Source organism: Lissotriton vulgaris, chromosome 5, assembly GCF_964263255.1.
Source record: "Lissotriton vulgaris chromosome 5, aLisVul1.2, whole genome shotgun sequence".
In the NCBI taxonomy this organism is placed as follows: Eukaryota; Metazoa; Chordata; class Amphibia; order Caudata; family Salamandridae; genus Lissotriton; species Lissotriton vulgaris.
The window spans coordinates 157,330,997-157,344,107 of record NC_141693.1 but is presented as its reverse complement, the minus strand read 5'-3'; positions in this window follow the sequence as shown (position 1 = coordinate 157,344,107).

Below are 13,111 nucleotides of genomic sequence, written 5' to 3'. Positions count from 1 at the left end.
CGCAAAGCAGGACGGTCGCTTTCCATGTTTGCTTCAACTACATTGAACCCCATGAAGTTAATGTATTTGCCTGTACAGGCCTCATGAATACACTTGCAAAAATAAGCGAGACACACCTACCTCTGTCAGTATCCCTGACATCAGACGGATGTAGTTCTGGATTGTGGGGGGTCTGTGGGAGTTCAGCTGGGGGATGAGGTAACTTGTTTGGCGAGCAGCTGCTGTTATACTTCTCTCTTCCATCAAACATCTCAGACAGAAGAAACGGTACGGGGAGTTTTGAGCAAGCGCTTCTCACACTGGGGCAAGGTGGGACAATATGGAGGCTGAACCTGAGATAAACATAGCAGCGCACTCAGCAGGTATGGTTGTACTGTGTGGTTTGTCGTGGCTGCCATTCTTCTGCCTGTTTTTTTCGTTGGCTTTATGGTGGTTTTGCTCTAGCGTGATCAATTTCATCCAGGCTTTAGTGAGCTCAGAAGATGAAGGTGGGTCCGTTCAAAAGGTGTGGGGTGAATCTTTCTGGGACTGGCCTCTTCTTCGTTATGTGCCGGTTGTACAGACGTAGACGACTGAGATCTCAGAACTGGCTATTCTCATGTAAGGAAACTAAATCCCCTGCACGTGCAATAAAGAGTATACAGCAAAAAGAAATCTCCCGGAGGATCCATTGGCTTCCCAGTGATGTATACGCCTCAAACCTGAAGAAGTGACATAGGTATCCTGTCCTGCAGCGGTGACCTGGAAGCCCCTTCCTGCATCAGTGACATTGGAATCCTTTCATATTTCTAATACTTAGAACTTACCTTCTGCTTCGGTAATATGGAATTCCTTTCCTGTCTCCCTGACCCTAGAGTAGTCTCAGTGACGTAAACTCACTTCCTATCTCTGGGCCTATGAATTGGTTCCTGCCTCGGTGACATCGGAATATATTGCTGTCTGAGTGACTTGGGTATCCTTCTGTGCCTCGGGGCCTATGGGGTGTGTCAGTCGGTGTCCTAAGCCTTATTCCTATAACTAGGCTGACAGACTCTCCTCAGACCCTACTAATTCCCTACAAGGGGTTCGACTCTGATGATCATACGTGAGCATATGTCCACAATTCACTCGCCTTTGTGGTACATGGATCATTCACTGGAAGGAACGAGTGAATATTACTCGTCTCGCCGCATAACTGCTTCCACCTCTGAGGCAAACGAGAATTCAGGAGATGCGGGCAGTCACGTGACCGTGTACAGAGTTTTAACTCGATTAGTCCCTCTTTGCTTCCTGTCTCACTACTACTCCTCAGCGCCCCTCCACTTATGCGGCACGCTCAGAGGACTGCAGCGTGAGTGGAATGAGGGGGGTGGCGGTGAGCGAAGGCCCCCGTGGGACCCAGCAGGCAGAGAGGACGCGCTGCGAAGCAACATCCATGAAACAAGCTCACCGTGCCGAGAGGAACATGTGTCTGCATGCATTAACATTTCCAGCCTCGGCTTTCTTCTCCACGAGCACGACTGCTTACACGGGACCTGGTGAGCCAATGGGCGACCTCTCATTAGGTTTCCACGCGAGTCGCATTATAGCACGTTCCCCGGAGGGATGTTCAAACAGATTTTTTAATCGCTGCAACGAATTAGAGTTCGGTGTCCTGTGCTGTTAGCAGCCTTCGCATATCTGGGACGTGATTCCGCTTCTCCCACCTCCCCCCACCCACTTACCTACACTTGAGGCTGTTCACAACAAGGTGACTGACCACAGAATCACAGGTCCCTGGCTCACACGTGCGCCATTTTCTGCCGACATTTCTGGATCTTCCACCATTTGACGGAAGTGATCCAGGCGGCCTGGAGACCTAGGACGCAGCAGCACCACGTTTCTGAATACGGGTTAAATGGGATTCCCTCCGTTGAGCTCAGGGGGATAAACACAGTGCAGAGAGCGAGCGCCCTTTTTCTGGTGGGGTTCTCGACATCAGTGTCTTTGGGTTTCAGAATCGGCCAAAAAAGCTGGCATATGTGTCTGGCATGCCCCCAGGTCTGTGCAACGTCTCTCCGCCCGTTTTATACATGCCGCCCTCATTCCCAGTTTTGTAGAACGCTGCCTACATCCCGAATTACTGATACCCAGGGCCACTGGAATTACGAAATTGTGCAGCGGCGTCGTTTCCTGCATAATAATGGGTCACATGATTTTTCAACATAATCATCCTCTGCTGCCTAATCAGCAGAATTTAACAAAAAAAAATTCTGTCTCATACAGATCAAAAGTTATTAAACACATGGCAACACAGTTGTCACACAGAAGAAGGACCTTTGCAAAGGTTGACGGGTCACCTTTCTGTTGCTAATTGCTGTATTTAGGAGCCAAATCAGTGGTCGAAGTGTGGTAGAAAAAGTAGGGGAACTGTGGGCGTAGAATCAGAGGGCGGGAATAACCGTGGATTGGGTCAGTGGGCAAAGGCAGAGATGTAGGAGAAAGAGCAAAATATCCCATTTTTTGTATTTGTTTCCTATTTCACTAACTGGTTACAGCTTCTTATGTTATTTAATTTAACGAATGGAAACACATGTTTATTTAAGGTTTATTATGAGATATCTCAATAACTTGAAAGATCCAAGCGCACTCCTTTTTCAATACTGTTTGTGCCATTTTTTGACAATTTCAAATGTTCAGCGTGCACTCAATTAGCGGTCTGTCCTGGGACCACGTGGGTAAATACTAAACAAGAAATTGAAGCGGGTAAGCCTCAGACTTGAGTGCACTGCAAATGCCCGATAGGCGTATTCAAAACTCCACAGATGTAGTCAAAATTTAGTCCTTTTATTATAGGTTTCTTCAACATATTTCTCAATTGTACTGGTTGCGTAGTAGACAGTTAAAAGTATAAATGCTTTTACATGGCAGCTGTGTATCAACCTCTTGCTGTCGTATGCCCATACTTTTAAACACATCTTTCAGTGACTTCTTTTTCCCAATGCATTTCGAGCTTTTGTTATAGCTCTTCGTCAGGGGATCACTATAAATTTAAGAAAACGTGAATGTTAGAATTTAACATGGCCCGACCATATAACATAATTAATTTTGAGAAATCTTTAAACTGTTCAACAGTATCCCGCTATGCGCCATGGCGCTACGAATTTACACATGAAAAAACAAACATCATAGTGCATTTCCTTGACTGTTGTTAACTATTTTATATCATAATCTGCTGTAAATCGAGTTAACACGCGTGCATTTCTTCTCCCTACCTTCAATCATGCCCGCCTCCTGTTTTCCAAACTGTCATCATTACTTGACTAACCAACATCGTGTGTCTTAATAGGTATAACACGGGGCTCCTCCCCCCTATGGTAACCAATGTGCGGTGAAACGATTGGTAGACCAAACGAAAAACTACAATCTCCATAATGCCAGCTAATGACCCAAAGTTCACCCGCCCCTCAATGCACATGATTTAGTTCAAACATGTTAAAAAATTCTATGAGCAATATAAACTCGTATATCCCACCCTCCCTTGTTGGATTTCACTACTGTCAATCAGGACATCCCAACTTAATAACATCGGTATCCCCGCTTATAGCAAGCGATATGGTCACTACAAATCAAAGTGGAAAACAGGAGGCGGGCATGACTGTTAGCATGTGCAAAAATTTCGAAGTATCAGAAAATTTACAGCACCACTAATACCAGTGTAGGATGTCAGAGCACTTTACATCACACATATTACACAGAGACAATCAACCATACGTGTGTAAATCACTGTGTAGGAAATGTTACATAAGACAAAGGACTACAATGTGAAGGAGTCACATGACAACCATACTAGTAGGCAGTTTAATAGTGATTGGCCTGGAGAAACAAAAACTTAGAATTTTAAAACATAATACCATGGTCGAGGATTCTCTTTAATAATCAGAATTGATTTCTACCCAAATGAACCCTTTTTTGCAACATTAGAATAACCAAAGACTGGGGAAAATGCCCTAATTTATATCTTGAAGTTTGCATGCAGCTCATATATGACAGTTAATAGCTCAATGTTCTATGTTAGGAATTTAACTTATTAACTACAAGTAACAATAGGGTCTCTCTGACAAAAGTAGTAACCCACTGACCGATTAACATTATGTGCACTTTGTGATCTGCATGGTACATGCTCTAAGCAGCAGGCAGATTAACCCTGTGCGCTTCCTTTCCATGAGTCAAAACGTCCACTAGACAAAACAACATCTCTCTCTACTAAGAACATTAATCACTGGAGTTATCATGAAATTTTTGTTGTTGCCGAAAATTGTTAGAGGCCAGGAAGAAGGCAACAAGTGCTTTTAAAACCATATTTTACTTGCAAATACGATGCCCCCACCTGAAGTCAACGCCAGGCGCGGTCCGTGCAGGTAACGGTAGCGGTGGGGCCGGGAAAATGGGGATATCGAGGGACGATGCAGAGGGATAATTAATTATTTATTTAATTTTCACTCTGCATCGTCCCTCGAAATACCCCTTTACCCTACCCCTATGCCCCACAGCTGTTACCTGCACAGACCGTGGCTATTCAGCACCTGGTGTGGTCGCACTGCCTTAGAGCCACCCTGTTCAAGGGTCCTGTGACCTCAGTGACAGAGAGCTGCTTCAAAGGCCTGCCTCCAAGACTGGAGGCAAACGTCAGAATGAATTATGGCGGACAGGCCTTCAAGGTTATCCCACACTTGTCATGGCTAGGGTCCACGTGCTGCTGCTAAGACACCAGGACTTCTAAGGTCTTGCAGGGCCTTCTAGGGTCTAGCATGGGAATGTGCGCCCTCAGGAGAGTGGTCTGGCCGGACTGTCAAGAAGACTGAACCTGGTTCCTCAGTTCCAAATTCACCAGCTCTGACCATAGTGCCACATCCTTTCCCCCACTGAACACCATACTGCCCCATTGAGAGAAACTTGCACTGCACTGGCCCGCTATAAACACCTGGATATTAACCAATTCAAATTACCACTAGACAAGAGCAATATGCTGCCTAAAAAAAATTAACATCATCCTGGAAAAACAAAACCCTCATAGGGAATGCAAGATGAAGTAAAGCATGTGAAATGTAAGCAGGAACAACATGGTAACCTTTTTCCTTTTACACTCATTATTCAGAAATTAGTGAGTGCTTTTGCCTGATAAGTTAAGGCCATGACTACAGGGCCCAGAAGGGACCCATTTCAATGCCCATTGCATATATCCTTTCAAAAAGTAAGCAGTACGGTTTAAAAAGACCACATACGTGAGCAAAGAGCCGCAGTACACATTTTGTTTTCCAATCGACCCATCAATCAAGCATTGCAGTACTTCCAGGAATAGTGCACTTTCCCACCCAGGGAAAACAATGTCGTTCAAAGAGAGACGAGAAAACAAAAGTAGTGCCTCACTGCCAAACACTGTAAAGTGGCGCTAATGTGTTTATTTGTGAATAAATCAATCTGACCACCTTACAACCACTCTGTCTTGCTTTAGTTAGTTATGTTTCATATTTGAATGTTTTATTTCTCTCCACCCTGAGGCTGCACTTAGAAATTGAAAAATGTCAGAAAAAGACAACGTTTCCAGCAAAAGTGTTTTTCAGGGAAACAAATAAACGAAAGGAAGAAAGAGAAGGTAATACCCGTTTCTTGATGTCTAGGTTTTCACTAAATGAGAAGGAGCGAGACAGAGGGAGAGAGAAGAGGGGGACAAACAGAGGGGGGCAACTGCCTTCGGCACGAGAACTGGACGAAGGACAGAGTCCTTTTCCTTCTCTGCCCATTCTGCCTGTCCCCAAAAGTTGCGCCTTAACTACTGGCCTTGGATACTTCTGCAGTCCAGTAGGCATGTTTAAAATAAAGTAGGGAAGCAGACTCTATGGAATTAAAGAAGTAGGGGCACGCTGTGCCCTGCCGATCCCGCCCTCTTTGACCACTGAGTCAAACTGGTACAAATGAGACAAAACCTTTGACCAGATAGTGTGAGGAAAATGAAAAAAATAATGAGATACTACTATCACAAAGTTTGCAGCATTATGTTGCATAATTTGCCTTGTCTTTCTGCATAATTTAGTTGACCATCCTGCATAATTTGGTCCCCTGCGACATAATCCCATTTGCCCTGCATATACCATACGTTTCGGTTATTCTGGGCTGCAAAAGAATTACAAGTTTCTCAGCTGACTAGATAATTATCACAGTCATCTGTATTTCATCAGATTCCAAGAGTTTTTCTTCGAATCTGGGTGGGATTTTGCAAAAATGTTCTTTTTTTTTTTTTTTTTTTTTTTTTATTGGAACACGTCAGAAAGAAAGAACCATGAACATACAAGATACACAAGGTAACCATCACATAGTACATAATTCATAATTCAAAACAAATTTCCAACCTTGGCTAAATGGAAAATACAAGCGCGCATACTCAAATACAACTTACAAATAAGAAAAGGAAAAAGCTACACAATAGGAGATACACGTAACTATAACCACATCATTAGTACTTAAGTCTCATAAAAATCAGAAAAAGCCCCCCAAATTTTCAATCCCAATCTTTTTTCCTTCTTGATTCAGATAACGAAAAAAGACTCCACTCTAACTTATACAATTTATATAACCGAGCTTGCCATTGTTGAAATAATGGAGGTTTTTCTTGAAGCCATTCTGCCGCAATACATAATCTGGCGACTGTCATTATAACAAAAATAAACTGTCGACAACCAGTAAATTCCTTATTTTGACCATCCTCAGGATCATCATTGAAGGAGTAATTTTTAGATTAACCTTTAGGATAATGGAGACAAACTTTTCAATATCTTGAATGAATTTCCCTAATATAGGACAAGAAAAAAAAATATGTATAAGTCTGTATTATCCATTTTACAACGAAAACATTTGCCATCATGACCTCTTCCCCACTTTAACATTCGAACCGGTGTATAGTATAAATCAAAGAGGCTTTTAAAAAATTGCGCTTTTAAATTAGCGGACATCAGTACATCTTTAGACATCAAAATCAGATTTCCCACTTCAATATCATTGTCTCCCAGTAGTTCCCTCCATTTTCCTTGTATTTTGTCCAAATCATCAGTTTTTTCTTCCAAAAACATGCGATAGAGAACACCTATCTTAACTTGTTGTGTTATACCTTCTATGATTTTATGCTCCCTTAGAGAAATTTTGTGTCTGTTAAAATAATCTCGTATCTGTAAGAACTTAAAGAAAAAATTTCTGGACAACCCAAATTCTTCACTCATTTCTGAGAACGATTTACACTCTCCTGCATTCGAAAAAAAATCTCCCAACCTGAATACCCCTTTTTTTTGCAATTTCCGAGCCACTCCATCCGAGAATATCATGGGTAAAAAACCAACCGAACAATATGGAGTGTAATATGAGACTTTCCTTACATCAATGAGACGGGCCACCCATTTCCAAACTTTATGAGCACCTATAAGAACCTTGAATCGTGTCCTTTTGTAATAATTGCCACTCATTTCATTGAAAAACACTTGATTAGTTTGTGACCCCATCAAAATCTCAAATATAGAGGGATAATTATGCATGTCCTCCTTGGCATCTCTTATTAACAAAAATCTCATTTTTAACAAAAAACATACTACATAATACAAGAAAAAATCAGGTACCCCCAATCCGCCCCTTTCAATTGGTAAGGTAAGATATTTCATTGCCCGCCTGGGTTTTCCGGGACTCCAAATAAATTTACCGCAAAGAGATTGTAACACCTGTAATTTAGGTTTCGGAAAATCCAGGGGTATTGATCGGAATAAATAAAGAATTTTCGGAAGAACATTCATTTAGATAACATTAGTCAATTTCAAAGCTTTTATTGGATTTGTAAATACAAATCATACAAGCAAAACTTATAAAACAATTCATTACATTAAAATGAATATAAAATGCAAGGTTATACAAGAGAAATCCGGAATATTTCATATGGACAAAGAACATATACTAACAAGCACTAGACATCAAATCATGATTGGAGATGTAAGAATAAACTAGAAAGTGCGGGGATCATACGCGTACAGACAGGAATAAAGAAATTATCGCATGAAGTGCTTATCCTGGCAACTGTACATTTTAAAACAAACCCAAAGCCAAAGACATGGGACATTGTAAATTGCAAAGTAAATTTAAGGGCAGGTAGGTACAGACAGGAGGGTGTAAAAATATTGCAGCACTAAACACTTCCTGGCAGCTGTACCATTAAAAATGCTAGAAGTCAGGGGAGCATACATGTACAGACAGGATTAAAAGTAATTATCGCACAATGTGCTCTTCCTGGCAGCTGTACATTTTACATCAAACCCAGAATAAAAAGGCATTTTGCATTATTATTTGCCACATGCTGTGAAAGAGACAAGTAAGTACAGACAGGAATATATAAAATCATGGCAATACAATACATTTCCTGGCAGCTGTACATTTCAGAATAAAAGTGGCAACAAAAAAACAAATGTCCACATTTTCTAGGGCTGATAATAACGCAAGGGCATTCTTAAAAGACCGTATATTGTATTTGATAAAAATAGGTTTTAAGTACCTTAATCTTAAAAAGTGATAACATTTGCAGAAAAGTAGAAAATGGCAGCAACTATTTGCAGAAAAGTAGAAAATGGCAGCAACTCTGGCGTGAAACGTTGTCACAAGGGCAGGGGGTTTCTGATTTAAGTTTCTGTACTGGGAACGCAACAAGATGATGTACGATACCCAACCTGACACGAGTTAGGACAAATTGATGAGATGGATGGCTGACTTTTGAGAGGTAGGCTTGGAACCCCGATGGTAAATTAAGTTCCATATAGAACTTCACAGTAGCCAGCTTGCCATATACCTCATCACGCCCTTTCTTTTTGTACATTAAAAAAGTGTGTTTAATTTCTTTTTTAGGGAATTCGACCGATTGAATTTGAATTTGAATTGAAATTGAAATTGAATTGAATTGATAACATTAGTCCTACCAATAATAGTCAAATATAGCCGCTCCCATTTCTCCAAGGAAGTTTTGATTTTATGGAAAACATTACTCCAGTTAGCATTAACCAACTCATCCATGTCCATTTTAATACGTATTCCTAAGTATGTAACTTCATCAACCACCCTTTCATCCCCCCAAGTTATGGCACCGGAACAGAGTATTTGTGTTTTTGGAAGCATTAAGTTTATATCCCGTTATCCTGCCGAATTCTTTGGCTAGCTTCTCAATTTCCAAACTGGCAGTTTCCGGGCTATCCGTCACTACTGCTATGTCGTCCGCATATGCGAAGACAGAAAAAGAAAACTCAGCAACTATAAAGGGGGGGATCAACCTATTCTGACTTAGTAACTCAATAAAAGGGTTAATATATAATGCAAATAAAAGGGGGGAACATGGGCAGCCTTGACGGGTCCCTCTTGTAATATTAATCACATCGGAGAGTCCGCCCAAAGTGGATATCTTAGCGTTGGGTTGGAGATAGAGTGTTTTGATGGCCTTAATATATCTCTGACCAAAACCCATTTTTTCCATTAAGGTCCATAGATACTCCCATGCCACCCGATCGAACGCTTTTTCCGCGTCTAATAGAAAAAGCGCTAATTTACTTTTGTTAACCGCAGCCAAATCAAACAGGGTGATAACTTTATTGATGTGTTCAGTAGTGCTCCTTTTAGGAATAAACCCGTGTTGATATCTGGACACTAAAGATGACACTACCCCGGACAGTCGATTAGCCAATATCTTTGAGTAGATCCTATTGTCCACATTCAACAGGGATATAGGTCTATAAGACCCTACCCTATCAGTAGGTTTATCTTTTTTACAGAACACTACAATTGTTGCTTCGGCCCATGTAGCAGGGGGATTGCCACCTTGAGCAGCTAAAATTACCCGGTGTAGCTCATCCTTGATGTTATGCATAAAACGTTTATACTCAACTCAACTCAACTTTAGCTTTATTCGATTTAAGTATAAAATCATAAAAGCACATTGCAAAATATATACACAATTACAAATCAGATTATTTCAGTTCATTTCAAATCATGTCGGGTAGCGAATCAATGGAATGTCCAGAGAGGGTCTGTATATTAAAAGCCCTTCACCCCTGAGGTGTATTGGCCCAACCAAAAGTTAATCTTGGTGATGATCTTGTATGAGGGTGTAGTGCTTCTCTAGGGTAAAAATCGGATAAGCCCCAGGTGTGTATAGGTCCGTCTCCTATCTGTGGTTTCCAAGATTGGAGGTAAGGAACAACATTGTTATTAAGAAACTTTATTAGCACCAGATCACCAGATCTCTCTTTTCGGAGCGGGCCTAACCATCCCACCCTTCTAACACATTTTATTCTACCATCAATGTATGGGGGTAGGGGTCTATTTTTTGTTAGCCAAAATAGTGTCTTATTTCTCAGCTCCTGTTCGCTTTCGGATTTACCCTTTGGGAGTTCCGGCACCCCAGACAGGACACCCACGAACGGAGCAGCCTCCGGTGGTAGATGGATGTGGTTAGTTTTCCTTTGCATGTTCCGTATCGTGGGGAGTGGCCCTTTAGGTGGTATTGTAGCGTTATTTAGCCCCGTTGTAAAGGAACAGCTAGGTGATGTTTTTATTTTGATGGGGGCTTTGCCGCTAGTTTGAGTTGGCGTACCTGGGGTTGTCCGTTGGGGTTGGGATACTCTATTTTTTGAAGATGTTGAAGGGTTAACAGTGTTACATGGAGATAGATTGGGGTCTGCCACGTTGTTTTGGGGGAGTGAGTTTATCTTGATCTTTTCCTCAATTGCCGTGATCCTGACCCCGAGGTCCTGCAATTTTTCCATTAGCGGGTGTATTGCGGCGTTGATCATAGTCTGTAACTGGGTCAAGAGTGTTGGTGTGATTGAGGGAGCAGACAATATCTTCTTAGCTTGAGTGTCTATATGTTTGTCCGCAGCTTGATTCCTTTCACAAGAGAGGTTCTGGAAAAACATACTTGGGTTCAAATTACTTGATTCTGGTGGGCCAAGAGGAGTATCCAAACGGTTTCCATGGGGTGAGGATAAAGAACTAAGGTGGGGGCTTGAAATGGCTGTAGGACAAAAGGAGGCGTTAGTGTGCTCTGATGTCGACTTAACGGCTGCATATTTGGTGTGGCATAAGCTGTTAAGTTCCTCTAAGAAGGATAAGTTTGGAGACGCGACAATAGACTGAGGGGGAATAATGTCATTATTGGGACGGTCGGTAAACAATTGATCTTGTGCTATTCTTAGTGGTTGTTGGACAGTGGACGGTGCAGTATTTGTTAGGTATTGAACCATTGACCCCTTTGCCCGGTCCCTGAACCCAGTATACAGTTTCTTGGCCCCCTTACAGGACATGTTATCAGTAGCAGCTGGCACCTGAAGGGATTTGCAGGTCTTAGCACAGGGAGTCTTACCTATTATACATGCACGGCCAGGGGGGGTGGCCCGTCCCGGCCTCCTCTGGCCTATGATGGCCTTAGATGGTCCCGCCTTGTCCCGGCCTTAGCCCGGCCGCTCCCGCGCGCGACTCGCGGTGCGAGAGGTTCTCCCGCTTTTCTCCCGCGCCTCCGGGCGCTCCGCTGACGTCACCCAACCGCCGGGGCACCTGGGGGATGTAGTCCCTTGCCCTCGCGGCGGTCGGGTTGCTGGCAAATGTTCGTGCTTTCTGGCCGTTCCCCTCACGGCACCAGGGTCTCACAGGGTCTCACAGCAGGTCCTCCCCAGAGCGTTCCACCTCCCTGGGCGTCCGGTCTCCCGTTGGCAGCTTTCCCCGCAGCGCTCGCCTCCAGCGCTCGGCTCTCCCGCTTTTCTCCCGCGCCTCCGGGCGCTCCGCTGACGTCACCCGACCGCCGGGGCACCTGGGGGATGTAGTCCCTTGCCCTCGCGGCGGTCGGGTTGCTGGCAAATGTTCGTGCTTTCTGGCCGTTCCCCTCACGGCACCAGGGTCTCACAGGGTCTCACAGCAGGTCCTCCCCAGAGCGTTCCACCTCCCTGGGCGTCCGGTCTCCCGTTGGCAGCTTTCCCCGCAAACGTTTATACATTTCAGCAGGCAGCCTATCGGGCCCTGCAGCTTTACCCAATGCTAAACTGTTCACTGCAATTTCCACTTCCCCCAAAGTTATCGGTTGGTCTAGTTCATCGGCTATTCCAGGGTCTAATATTTTCAAGTCTGTGAACATCCTATCATACCATTGATCATCAGGCGCTGTAATGTCTTCCCTCGCATAAAGTTGTGCATAATAAGTTTGGAAAATTCCCAATATTCTTTCTTGATCGTGATGTAAATTGCCATGAGAATCTTCCATTGCCTTTATATATTCAGTGGAATGTTTCATTCGGATTTTTGTCGCCAAGATCCGGCCTATTCTTTCACCGAATTCATGGCTTGTCATTTTAAAGGTTAAAAACTTTCTAGCAATTTCTTTATCCCAGAATCCCAAGATATTAGACCTAGCTTTAATAACCCCATTCTCCTCTTCAGCCAAATCAACATTACCCAAAGCAATTTTTCTGGTTAAAGAAATCTCCGCGTTTCTCAGCACTTCATATAACGTATCCAGTTCCCTTTTTAATTTCTTGCGCTGGCCAAATCCAAAATTAATACATTCACCCCTAAACCCTGCTTTAAATGTATCCCATACAACGGGGATGCTAGCCGTACCACGATTTTCATCGAAAAAGGTTTGGATCCAACCCTGCATGTGTGTAATAAATTCAGCATTTACACCCAGTTTACGATCATATGAAAAACTAGCTTGTATCTTCCTTTTGGGTAAGTGATATATGTCTACCACTAATGGGGAATGGTCCGAAGAAATTCGGGGGTAGATTCTAATATTCGTGCCTTCAATCAAGTTTCGCGGTAATAAATAATTATCTAATCTTACTAATTTCTTGTGTGGATAAGAATAGAATGTATATCCAGAGTCCTTATTTCTTAGCACCCCCCAAGTATCCACCAACCCATGATCTTCTAATAAATTCTTAAGGGCAATGTAAACCATGGGCTTGCGTCCCTTATAGATTGTTTGTGGATCTCCTAGTACACTAGTGCTCAAATTAATATTGATATCACCACAGATCACTATCGGGTGTTGATAATTAACAAGCTCCAAATTGATCTCTATCAAAGG